Raw genomic sequence first — 13,681 nt, 5'->3', positions numbered from 1 at the left:
AATAGTTTAGCAAACGGTTGGTTGCTTGTGTAACAGGTCTTTATATACATATAGCTACATTTATGTTAATAATTTGACTACGCCACCTTGTGTTTATTGAGGACAAGGACGTCGAGTGGTTCGTTCCCGCGCAAACTCTTTTATCCAGGAGAAACCAAGCAATCATATACCAAAAATAACCTTTACAAGTTTTTATTAGTAATTGTTTTAAAAATCTCAAGCACATTAACAATAATGTAAACCATATGACAATGCCACCTTCACTTCACAGTCTAACAATTGTCTAGTAGAGACATATAAGGATAATACAATAAAACAAACTCTAAATCTATCAGTCTCTTACAGTGCAGTTAATTAAACTAATTAGCACAGATTATAGTATTGCAGTTTATATAAAATACTTGGATCTATCAGTTTCTTATAGTAAAGTTAATTAACCAGTTCAGCAATTCTGTTCTTTTTGTGATACATACAAAGTAGACAACAACGTCAGCAATTGAATGGTCTCGTTACAAACTACATTACATTTATAAAGTACACGGTACCAATTTCCCCCAATCTATTTAAATATTAGCCTGCGTGGTTCAGGGGGCGTGGAGCTGGGGGCCTCTAATCTTCTAATCTTTTAATTTTCTAATCTCCCGTTAATTAGCATCTGTTTACTATTTAAGACCTGATCACCTGCACCTTTTCTGTCTAGTGTTTCGTTTTTTGTAGCAAACGCTCAGACGCCGTTGTTTCGTGCTTCACCGCTAATATCTAAACTTCGTTGTCTGGCTCACTGCAGGTCATTTCTCTGCACAGCGCTGCCAAGATATTATCAATAATTTTCCTACCTGCTCAGGTGATCTTTCTTTTCATTCAGCTTCTCTTTTCGGCTCCAAGAGCTCCAACGTTACTCTTTCCTGTTCCATCCAGTCTCCACCTCAGCATCAGAGCCGTCCAGGGCGCAGCTTCATTACTCAACTTGTCTGCAACTTTATCAGGAAGTCTGGTCCTCCGCTAAACTTTCAAGCTCCTTCGACATGACATCGACATTTCTGTTGTCTGCGATTGCCTTCCTTTAGCTCTATTTAATTTCCACCACGAGGCCTTGTCTGCGGAATCTTTCTTTACTCCTCGCCCGCAATCAGACGCCCCTCTCCCGCTCCCACTGAGCCAGCACAATTACCGTTTCATCAGAAGATCCTGCCCTGGACCTCCATCAGCTACGTTCAACCTTTTAAAGACGTATCCAGCCCATTCTAAACTCCATTTCAACCAGTGGCGGCTCTTGACTCGACTGGTCACAACATGCTCCAACAACACTATTGTACTGTAACTTTTCCACCGGCGCCTCACAGACCATGGTTACCACGGCAACGCCCTCATTGAGTGACTGCGGGGAGTGGTAAGTTGTCATGGTGACTAGGCAGCTTCATCAGGCTCTGCGTGCTCTGTGCCTCGGTACTGCAATCTTCCGGCTTCCTGTTGCTGCTCTTTCACAACTGGCGGAGACGAATTCAACGCGCCGAACCATAACATCTAAATATTGCGTTAACTTATTTATATTCATGACTATCTGTCCTAAACATGTCTAGAATATTTATTATTCAAATCTAAAGGAATAAGCAAATGTTGTTCTACATAGACGAGGATTTTAATCGTAATAACTTCTTAGATTCTACCCTGATTCACTCAGGTCAATGAGGTAATTCCAATCATAACCTCTGGATGGCAGTATAATACCACAAGCTCTCTCTCTCTATACATTAAACCAGTTTGGTTTCGCTGCAAAGCTCGGACACTACAGCTTTTCTATCTATTCCCGCAGTTCTCACTCGGATGGATTCTCGGGAGTTCCCCCTCCTGCCTCATCCTCAGTCTATCTATATCAAATGACATTCTTCAATTTCAACTCTTACCCCCCTCCCCCCGCCCCTTTTGAGGCGGACTGCTCCTGACCAAATCTATAGATATTTCAACAGCCTCAGAGCAGCGGATTCTTCATCCTCTTAGGTTCTACAGCAGCCTCAGCTCTATGTATTCTCCATCTCTGGCTTCATCTAAATCAGTTTAACTCACAGTCCAATATCCACCGCATTCAGCAGATGTCTGTGCTCTACAGCAGATCATCACACTACCGATGGCAATCCACCATTCACTATTACAGATCCCTGCTTCAGCAGATCTCTCTCTACAGCAGACCACCGCTCATTATTGACAGCACTTCTTTGTTTACTTCCTCAGATCTCTGCACCATCCAGCAGATCCCATCCTCTACTGTTAATTGCTCCTCCCTGCAGCAGATCTCTGCTCCCTCTTCAGATCTACTCACTGTTCTAGCATGCAAGTTGCTTTAGTTCAGTCTAAATCTGGACCTGCACTACTCCAGATCTTCCAGCGCTTCCGCTTTCCTCCAATACGCAGATCGTGGAAGCATTCCGCAGTCAAGGCTAATGCTAATCCCCATCTGATCAAAAATACGAGGTGCTTGTGTTTCTCAGCAATCTATTCATATGTCCACACATCCTCTCAAATATTACAGCATTAATACATGGTGAGAGACGTGGTGAGACTGGAAATCTGTCTTGTTTATGAGTTAAGGAGTTCCACTCTAGGAGAATAACTGGAGTTGTGAAACCCAGTCTCTCAATGTGAGTTCACCTTTTCCATTTCAAGCAGACATGATAGTAGCAGACCACAGATCGATCCCGTATTCACTGACACATAGGATAGTCAACATCTCATCTCTGCCCTCCATTCCAGTAAATGGAGCACAAAGTGTGCTGAGCTTCCCCAGCAGTCGATTTACACATGTTCGTCGGTTCCAGCTGCTACCTCAACTGTCAGTTCCAGCTCCCCTTCGGCCTCCACTTTTAGTGTTCAAGTTCCGTCGACTGGTCCCGTCTGCTGCGTGCCCCCCCCCCCCCGATTCACCAGCTGTCATTTGACTGAATCATCCTCTCAGTAACCTCCTTCAATCTGCTCAGCATTTCGTATCCGCAGCTCTCTCCCTCCTTCGACAGCTTCATATTGTACAGCCTGGTCAGTGTTTTAAACATTCTGTGCCAGAATCTGATTCATCCTATTCCTTCAAATCAAACCAGATCATGGCTTTCATCGTCCAGCTAGGGATTTTTTCTTCCCACCATTCTCTCCATACCAGTAGTTTGTCTGACTCTTTCCGGAATCTTCAAAGTCCCCCCCCCCCCTGCTGCACCTTCCAGCCTGCCTATATCAACAGACATTCTCCATTCATTTATCTCTACTCTTTGGAAAGTTTGCTTGTCCCCTTACGAAGATCTCCTCATGGAGACCATCTGCCTAACAGCTGATTCTTAAGAGCCTTCCCTTCTGCCTCACCTTCCCGCTGTCCGCATCAATGACCATTCTCAGTTTGCTCATTCTACTCTTCTGAAACGCCGCTTCTCCCCATACAAGGATCTACCTATGGAGATCATCTGCATCTGAGCCCTCTTCGGTCTCCTTAGGAGCTCAGAATTCACAGTTCTAATTTACGCCATCATTCAGTTGTGTACCTCCAGACGGATCCATTTCAGCGCCGTCAGTTAATTCAGCTGTCAAGCAGATTCCCCTATCTGCCCCTTATTTTCAACGTCAAGGTATCTCATCTGCTTCTCTACTTCACCCCCTCATTGATTTCTCTCACTCCTAGGATCACTCGTCACTGGATTCCAACCTACCTTGCCTCCATGTCGACAGCGTCGGCCCCAGTCGACGACCTCTTTTCTATCCTTTCCGGTTGCCGGGTCCTCCGCCCCTGGGATGTCGACAGCGTCGGCCCCAGTCGGTGACCACATTCTGTCCTACTAACTGCTCCTTGCTGCTTCTTCTGCCTTATCTTTCCCCCCCAGCTCACGCCCAGTGAAATGTTAGCTTGCGAGGTTCGGGGGGCGTGAAGCTGGGGGGGCTGCTAATCTCTAATCTTTCAATTTTCTAATCTCCAGTTAATTAGTTCTATTTACTATTTAAGACCTGATCACCTGCACCTTTTCTGTCTAGTGTTTCGTTTTTCCTCCTCCTCCCCTCCTCCACCTTCTACATGCCTTCGCAACGGTCATCTCTGGGGGGCAAGTGAGGCTCACTTCCCCGACCTCAGGGCTAGGCAGCCGCCTCCCTTACCTTCAGGGGTTCTCACCGCGTGAGTCAGAGCGGACCCCCGGCCAAACTCTGTCCTGTCGCAGCTCCTGCGCTCATCTCACTCGAGGCTCTCTTCTATTCTGCCTCTCTTCAGGACGTGGTCACTCGTGCCGAGTCCTATACTAACCTCAATGCTCTGTCCTTATTTTCAGGTCCCAGGCAGCGTGATGTCTCGGCCAATCAGGGGTTTTACGAGCTACCCTTACATAAGCCTCAAATGCTGGGTACCTCTCTCATCTCCTCCCGAGGGGTGGCTTTTCAAGTCTAACCCTCATATGTGTTTTCAGGTTGCCGGGTCTTCCGCCCCTGGGATGTCGACAGCGTCGGCCCCAGTCGACGACCTCTTTTCTATCCCGTTTCCGGTTGCCTGGTCCTCCGCCCCTGGGATGTCGACAGCGTCGGCCCCAGTCGACGACCTCTTTTCTATCCTTTCCGGTCGCCGGGTCCTCGGCCCCTGGGATGTCGACAGCGTCGGCCCCAGTCGGTGACCACATTCTGTCCTACTAACTGCTCCTTGCTGCTTCTTCTGCCTTATCTTTCCCCCCCAGCTCACGCCCAGTGAAAAGTAAAATAACTGTGTGGAAAAAGAGTCAAATCGTTTTAATGTGAATTACAAATCATTCATAAGATAATGAATGGCACGACTCGAAGGTGATTCACACCCCCTGACTCGGTGGCAGTAGCACATGCAGTGAGGATTGGATCTGCTTGTCTACACGCTTCTTTGTCAGCCAGCGCTCCTCTCTTGTTTTGCGCCGCGGCTGCTCCAGCGCAGGACCTCTTGAGAAGCTGCGCGGCTGCGCAGACTTTTAAACCCGTGGATGCGTGACCTGGTGACGTCTTTTCCGGCTGAGTTCACGCAGATGATGAATTTGGACAGGTTTTCCGCAGAATGTGTGCAGACTTAGCAAAGTCTGCGTATCGTGAACGCACCCAATGTGTTCAGCGCTGATTCAGAACCGCACGCCGCGTACGCTGCTGTGTGTGATTCAGAACCGCACGCCGCGTACACTGCTGTGTGTGATTCAGAACCGCACGCCGCGTACACTGCTGTGTGTGATTCAGAACCGCACGCCGCGTACACTGCTGTGTGTGATTCAGAACCGCACGCCGCGTACGCTGCTGTGTGTGATTCAGAACCGCACGCCGCGTACGCTGCTGTGTGTGATTCAGAACCGCACGCCGCGTACGCTGATGTGTGTGATTCAGAACCGCACGCCGCGTACGCTGCTGTGTGTGATTCAGAACCGCACGCCGCGTACGCTGCTGTGTGTGATTCAGAACCGAACGCCGCGTACGCTGCTGTGTGTGATTCAGAACCGCACTGCTGTGTGTGATTCAGAACCGCACTGCTGTGTGTGATTCAGAACCGCACGCCGCGTACGCTGCTGTGTGTGATTCAGAACCGCACGCCGCGTACGCTGCTGTGTGTGATTCAGAACCGCACGCCGCGTACGCTGCTGTGTGTGATTCAGAACCGCACGCCGCGTACGCTGCTGTGTGTGATTCAGAACCGCACGCCGCGTACGCTGCTGTGTGTGATTCAGAACCGCACGCCGCGTACGCTGCTGTGTGTGATTCAGAACCGCACGCTGCACCGGATTTGGTGGAGGATGGGTGGAGGTGGCAGATCTGTGGCAGATGGCCTCTATGAAACGGCTCGTTTGCTGCCACCGGGCAGGTCCTGAGTCCTGTCCGAGCATGCACCTGCAACCCAGCAACACTAGGAGAGTTTCAGTGGAGATTTAAAAATGATAGGGTTTATTTTGTGTGTGTTTTTTGTGCTACTGAAATGATAGATATTCCAGATGCCCTAACTTACCGTTTCAGACTGTCCGTGCCAGGGATGAAGGAGAAGGTGGTCTTGGTGGTCATGAACCGTCCCTTAGTCAACCTGTCCTGGTGACGTGCAGGGAGGGTGAGGTGCTGCTTATCTCCCTCGGGTAGGAGACTCCACAGCTGAATCAGCTCATCTACCTTCTGCTCCGTCAGGAAGAGCGACCCACGCAGGCTCACCAGACTGCTGCCCAGGCACTGGACGTGCTGGGACCCGGGGCGCCATCAGGTCCACAGGACTCCTGAAAACGGGACAAAGACATGATCCTAGATTATCACTTCTGTGTAACAGTATGGCAAAAGGGAGATGTTTAACATCTACACATTATGATGATAACTGGAATGTAGGTATGAATAATGCATATGTTATTATTATTATTATTATTATTATTATTATTATTATTATTATTATTATAACAAATTCAACATCACAGATTCAGGCACAGACAACAGTGAACATTAAAAAGTACAGAGTAAATAAATAATATCGAAAAATATGCCAGAAGATTAAATAAGACAATACCGAAATATGACAGGAAAAAAGTTTTGCAGGATTTAAAAGTATGTTTAACTACAAAAAGTATGTGGATCAAAACTATTTGTATGAAAACAGCAATGAGAGAAAGAAAGAAAGAAAGAAAGAAAGAAAGAAAGAAAGAAAAACTTTGATTGACAGGTGCTCTCGCAGACAGGGGTCTGGCAGCTTGCAGTGCTAATAGAAGAGGGTTAAGCTGATCTCTCAGCTATTCTGGTTGCTACATACTTCAATGCTTTTTAAAATTATTATTAATTCAATCGTCGAGTACACATTGCAATACTAGAGGCAAAACGTTAATTAATAATAAACGTTGCAATACAACAAAAGCATATTAATGAATGATAAACCTTCTCTCGACGCAGTAGCAAATAAATACACACTGCAATACAACACAAGCTAACGCATGAATTATAAACGTGTTCTCTTAACGAATTATTAAATAAATCCGTAGCTAAACACACATCGCCTAATACACGTTGCAATAATTGAATGTGTTCAGTCTTGAACAAAGAAGACTACGCGGTGATCTGATTCAAACATTCAAAATCCTAAAAGGTATAGACAATGTTGACCCAGGGGACTTCTTTGACCTGAAAAAAGAAACCAGGACCAGGGGTCACAAATGGAGATTAGATAAAGGGGCATTCAGAACAGAAAATAGGAGGCACTTTTTTACACAGAGAATTGTGAGGGTCTGGAACCAACTCCCCAGTAATGTTGTTGAAGCTGACACCCTGGGATCCTTCAAGAAGCTGCTTGATGAGATTCTGGGATCAATAAGCTACTACCAACCAAACGAGCAAGATGGGCTGAATGGGGCCTCCTCTCGTTTGTGAACTTTCTTATGTTCTTATGAGTAATGGGTTCCACAATGGGACATTATCAAGCAAACATCAGCCCATATGCATGGGCCAATAGGTACCTACTAGCCTACTAACCCCTAAATCTACCCCCTACCCCTAAACCTAACGTCTACAACTAACCTCATCTCCACCCCTAAACCTAATTCATTAAAAATTAAAGTATTTTTTTGTATTATTTCAACACCGCTTTTTAGCGCCCTCTAGCGGCTGCTACATCCGACCTCCATTAAGCGCTTGATACGGACCGACTCTACCTGCTGGGAGGCTGCTAGGTACCTACCGGCCCATTCCTATAGGATGATTTTTGTTTGATAATGTCCCATTCAATCGACTGATCTCAATCAGATCGGGTATTTATTTACAACGCCGAACAAAACTCATTCTGTGATAAACTTCTTATGAGTAAAAGATACATAGACGATGTCTTCCTAATTTAGACTGGTACGGCAGAAGAACTGGACAAACCTGAGTGATGCAATCCCGTCCTTGAAGTTCTCTTTTGAAGCTGAGGTTCGCTTTTCGGACCTCACTGTTTTTAAGTTGGATGACAGATTATACACGACCACGTTACAGGCACGGCTCGCAATTCTTTGCTTTTGTATAGTAGTCATTCTCCTGCGCCTCGGAAGAAGTGTTTACCTCCTGCCACGCAGGATTTGTCACAATGCTGAAGATTTTGAAAATCATTCTAAAATGATGTCGGATCGGTTCTCTGACAGGAAATATCAAACGAGGTGTGCTGCTGATACAGATTTTCGGTTAATATTTTCATTTTTCTCGAAAGAGGGAGCGGTTCTCTTTTAAATGGTAGCTATATGTTAATTTAGCAAGATGTGTAAGTGAATTAAAACACACAGAAAACAGACGCGCTGCTTCGGAGCGTGGTCAGCTTTGGTAGATGAACAGTTCTGAGCAGAACCGAAATGGAGGTGATGTTGAGAGAGATTCTCTAATCGCAGAAGAGGAGGATGCAATCGAAGATCCCTTTGTGCTCCACCAGCCTCATAATTTACAGCATGATCAGAAAATGTATAGTAGAAACAGTCCCTGCTATAAAGAGATTATATAAACGTATGTTTTGTGATGTGAGACACATTAATGAGTATTATAGGATTCCCCCCGCCCTCTCATAAAGGGGTTGTTTTAGACAGTACTGTATTCTGATCTGGGACAGAAATAGTTCAGATACTTGCACATATGGTCACATATCTCACTTCAACTACCTGTTATTAAAGCTGATATATTCTCCTTAATTCAAAGTAGGTTATTCCCTGTCCCTGATAGCCTTTCATCAATAACCAATTACACCTGCTGAAAATAACACCGCGGTTTAAGGTTCATTTCAACCGTTTAGCATTATTTATTTATTTACATGTTTAAACCTTTAGAATAAATATCTGAATATTTGAAAGTATAATAACTGTGTGGAAAAAGAGTCAAATCGTTTTAATGTGTATTACAAATCATTCATAAGATAATGAATGGCACGACTCGAAGGTGATTCACACCCCCTGACTCGGTGGCAGTAGCACATGCAGTGAGGATTGGATCTGCTTGCTACACGCTTCTTTGTCAGCCAGCGCTCCTCTCTTGTTTTGCGCCGCGGCTGCTCCAGCGCAGGACCTCTTGAGAAGCTGCGCGGCTGCGCAGACTTTTAAACCCGTGGATGCGTGACCTGGTGACGTCTTTTCCGGCTGAGTTCACGCAGACGATGAATTTGGACAGGTTTTCTGCAGAATGTGTGCAGACTTAGCAAAGTCTGCGTATCGTGAACGCACCCAATGTGTTCAGCGCTGATTCAGAACCGCACGCCGTGTACACTGCTGTGTGTGATTCAGAACCGCACGCCGCGTACACTGCTGTGTGTGATTCAGAACCGCACGCCGCGTACACTGCTGTGTGTGATTCAGAACCGCACTGCTGTGTGTGATTCAGAACCGCACTGCTGTGTGTGATTCAGAACCGCACGCCGCGTACGCTGCTGTGTGTGATTCAGAACCGCACGCCACGTACACTGCTGTGTGTGATTCAGAACCGCACTGCTGTGTGTGATTCAGAACCGCACTGCTGTGTGTGATTCAGAACCGCACGCCGTGTACACTGCTGTATGTGATTCAGAACCGCACGCCGCGTACGCTGCTGTGTGTGATTCAGAACCGCACACCGCGTACACTGCTGTGTGTGATTCAGAACCGCACGCCGCGTACACTGCTGTGTGTGATTCAGAACCGCACGCAGTGTACACTGCTGTGTGTGATTCAGAACCGCACGCAGTGTACACTGCTGTGTGTGATTCAGAACCGTACACTGCTGTGTGTGATTCAGAACCGCACGCCGCGTACACTGCTGTGTGTGATGCAGAACCGCACGCAGTGTACACTGCTGTGTGTGATTCAGAACCGCACGCAGTGTACACTGCTGTGTGTGATTCAGAACCGTACACTGCTGTGTGTGATTCAGAACCGCACGCCGCGTACACTGCTGTGTGTGATTCAGAACCGCACGCAGTGTACACTGCTGTGTGTGATTCAGAACCGCACGCCGCGTACACTGCTGTGTGTGATTCAGAACCGTACACTGCTGTGTGTGATTCAGAACCGCACGCCGTGTAAACTGCTGTGTGTGATTCAGAACCACACGCAGTGTACACTGCTGTGTGTGATTCAGAACCGTACACTGCTGTGTGTGATTCAGAACCGCACGTCGCGTACACTGCTGTGTGTGATTCAGAACCGCACGCAGTGTACACTGCTGTGTGTGATTCAGAACCGCACGCAGTGTACACTGCTGTGTGTGATTCAGAACCGCACGCAGTGTACACTGCTGTGTGTGATTCAGAACCGCACTGCTGTGTGTGATTCAGAACCGCACGCCGCGTACACTGCTGTGTGTGATTCAGAACCGCACGCCGCGTACACTGCTGTGTGTGATTCAGAACCGCACGCAGCATACACTGCTGTGTGTGATTCAGAACCGCACGCCGCGTACACTGCTGTGTGTGATTCAGAACCGCACGCAGTGTACACTGCTGTGTGTAATTCAGAACCGCATGCAGAGAGGACACTGAACCCAACAAAAGCTTTTTAGCAGGCGTGCAGATGCGGCCCTGCTGTTTACAAAGAGTAGTGCAGGTAGTGAACTTCCAGGCAAGACAGCATTGGTTTAGATATTCTGTATATCTTAACCAATGCTGCCACCCTGTGGCCATTAAGTAAAACTGCTGTTGAATTAAAAGCAACATTCTTTTTTAAAACCAGAACCCAGTTCAGCGGCTCTTTGAAATGACTGGGATCCGCCACTGTGCAAACACAAAGACATTCCTACCTTCTTAAAATACACCAACGAGAATCTGTTTTCACTGTAGCCAGTACTGTGTGTGAATTATAAAGCAAAGGAATTCCTAGTGCTAAAATTACCAACACAGAGTGCTGGAATAAACACATGCTTTAATGTTCCATAATATCATTTAAACATGCTAACTCATATTTCATTATTCTTCCCTTATTAGCTAGAGTTCGTTCTGTATTACATATAAACACATCACCCCATCAGATGAGCTGCAGTATTGAAGAGAGGAGAGAGACACTGGCCACGTAGAGCACGTGTATGAAAGAATATGGAGGAAATAAACTATGGAAAATGAGGGATGGAGGGTCTGAACCTTGACATAGAAACACAGAGACTCAAATCTTAAATCAGTTATACATTTATTTGTTTTTTTAATTAAATGTTTAACAAAAATATACCAATATGTATTTATGCAGGTTTGGGTTTGTATTGCTCCAAAACATCCGTGGCCTTCTTCTGCAGTGTTTCGTAGTAGGGAGTCACGTACTGTAGTCCAAGGGTAAACCACTCCCTGCAAGAGAAGAGAGAGCTCAAGCAGACCTTTTAAACGTTACTGTGCGATGCCAAGGGAAAATAACATGCATCTTTAGCAAAGAGAGGTTCGGGTCTGAAATGAAAGCATGGTAAAAACAACATAAACACTGATGCAGTGCCCTGTGTGTGGAGGTCAGGATTCTGTGGTTCTTGTTTGCTGGTATTCTGATGCAGTGCCCTGTGTGTGGAGGTCAGGATTCTGTGGTTCTTGTTTGCTGGTATTCTGATGCAGTGCCCTGTGTGTGGAGGTCAGGATTCTGCAGTGTTCTTGTTTGATGGTATTCTGATGCAGTGCCCTGTGTGTGGAGGTCAGGATTCTGCAGTGTTCTTGTTTGCTGGTATTCTGATGCAGTGCCCTGTGTGTGGAGGTCAGGATTCTGCAGTGTTCTTGTTTGCTGGTATTCTGATGCAGTGCCCTGTGTGTGGAGGTCAGGATTCTGTGGTTCTTGTTTGCTGGTATTCTGATGCAGTGCCCTGTGTGTGGAGGTCAGGATTCTGTGGTTCTTGTTTGCTGGTATTCTGATGCAGTGCCCTGTGTATGGAGGTCAGGATTCTGTTGTTCTTGTTTGCTGGTATTCTGATGCAGTGCCCTGTGTGTGGAGGTCAGGATTCTGTGGTTCTTGTTTGCTGGTATTCTGATGCAGTGCCCTGTGTGTGGAGGTCAGGATTCTGTGGTTCTTGTTTGCTGGTATTCTGATGCAGTGCCCTGTGTGTGGAGGTCAGGATTCTGTGGTTCTTGTTTGCTGGTATTCTGATGCAGTGCCCTGTGTATGGAGGTCAGGATTCTGTTGTTCTTGTTTGCTGGTATTCTGATGCAGTGCCCTGTGTGTGGAGGTCAGGATTCTGTGGTTCTTGTTTGCTGGTATTCTGATGCAGTGCCCTGTGTGTGGAGGTCAGGATTCTGCAGTGTTCTTGTTTGCTGGTATTCTGATGCAGTGCCCTGTGTGTGGAGGTCAGGATTCTGCAGTGTTCTTGTTTGCTGGTATTCTGATGCAGTGCCCTGTGTGTGGAGGTCAGGATTCTGTGGTTCTTGTTTGCTGGTATTCTGATGCAGTGCCCTGTGTGTGTGGAGGTCAGGATTCTGCAGTGTTCTTGTTTGATGGTATTCTGATGCAGTGCCCTGTGTGTGGAGGTCAGGATTCTGTGGTTCTTGTTTGATGGTATTCTGATGCAGTGCCCTGTGTGTGGAGGTCAGGATTCTGCAGTGTTCTTGTTTGCTGGTATTCTGATGCAGTGCCCTGTGTGTGGAGGTCAGGATTCTGTGGTTCTTGTTTGCTGGTTTTCTGATGCAGTGCCCTGTGTGTGGAGGTCAGGATTCTGCAGTGTTCTTGTTTGCTGGTATTCTGATGCAGTGCCCTGTGTGTGGAGGTCAGGATTCTGTGGTTCTTGTTTGCTGGTATTCTGATGCAGTGCCCTGTGTGTGGAGGTCAGGATTCTGTGGTTCTTGTTTGATGGTATTCTGATGCAGTGCCCTGTGTGTGGAGGTCAGGATTCTGTGGTTCTTGTTTGCTGGTATTCTGATGCAGTGCCCTGTGTGTGGAGGTCAGGATTCTGCAGTGTTCTTGTTTGATGGTATTCTGATGCAGTGCCCTGTGTGTGGAGGTCAGGATTCTGTGCAATGTCTTGCAGGGTTTGAACTGCATGGATAAGAAGTGATGAATGGTACCTTGCAGTCTTGACCACTTCAGCGTCCTGTAAGCTGCTGACCGTCTCCGTGGCTGTGGAGGAGAGGCTGCCCAAGGTGTCTCGAATGTAGTCCAAACTCTTTGTCACCAGACCCTGCTGCGCGGCTTCTTCAGGCTGCTCCTCTGGAAAGCAAACACACACACTCATGAATGCTGTGACTCTGACATCCCTCAGCTCAACACTTATGCAGACTCCAAAAAATAGGATCTGGAATAAAAGGGTGTCCTATTGAATGAATCACTTCCCTTCTCTTGAGATGTGATAGGAACAGGACTGACACCCCAAAACCTTCAGTAACTGAAACACTGAAGTGAAGATACCCAGGGAAAGGCATCTGTTTCAGTAAATGCATTCATCCATTTTTAACTGCTTAATGCAAAGCAAAATACAAATGATTTTAAATCAATATAATGCAATTAAAACTATAATCGGTTAAAGCCAAATTGTGAGATTGATTAATCTTAATACATTAAAATCCTGTAACATCTAAATGTATAAGGAATAAAAAATGAATCTGCATTTGAAATGAAAAGCTCCTAAATGCAGTGGACAGTTGTTGCTAGTTCTCTCTCGCTGCAGTTTTCCCAGTTGTCTGTATGCAGGTTTAACCCTTTGTCAGAGGCTTACCAGCCAGCACAGTGACAGCAAACAGCAGTCCTGCAAACACAGCGATCGACAGCTTCATCCTGGAGCCTGCACAGAGAAACACTGTCACAGAGAAACACTGTCACAG

The 13,681-nt window shown here is 46.5% G+C and overlaps 1 long non-coding RNA gene across 1 annotated transcript; it reads left to right on the top strand.

The window, feature by feature from the left end:
- The first annotated feature begins 12,196 nt into the window (after positions 1 to 12,196).
- Positions 12,197 to 12,620, top strand: LOC131707344 (uncharacterized). The gene is made up of 3 exons (XR_009311135.1): positions 12,197 to 12,394; positions 12,453 to 12,512; positions 12,571 to 12,620. It is a non-coding gene; the product is annotated as an uncharacterized LOC131707344 (long non-coding RNA).
- The last annotated feature ends 1,061 nt before the right edge of the window (positions 12,621 to 13,681 follow it).

The sequence above is a fragment of the Acipenser ruthenus genome, chromosome 39, assembly GCF_902713425.1.
Source record: "Acipenser ruthenus chromosome 39, fAciRut3.2 maternal haplotype, whole genome shotgun sequence".
Lineage (NCBI taxonomy): Eukaryota > Metazoa > Chordata > Actinopteri > Acipenseriformes > Acipenseridae > Acipenser > Acipenser ruthenus.
This window is presented reverse-complemented; position numbering and strand designations above follow the sequence as displayed.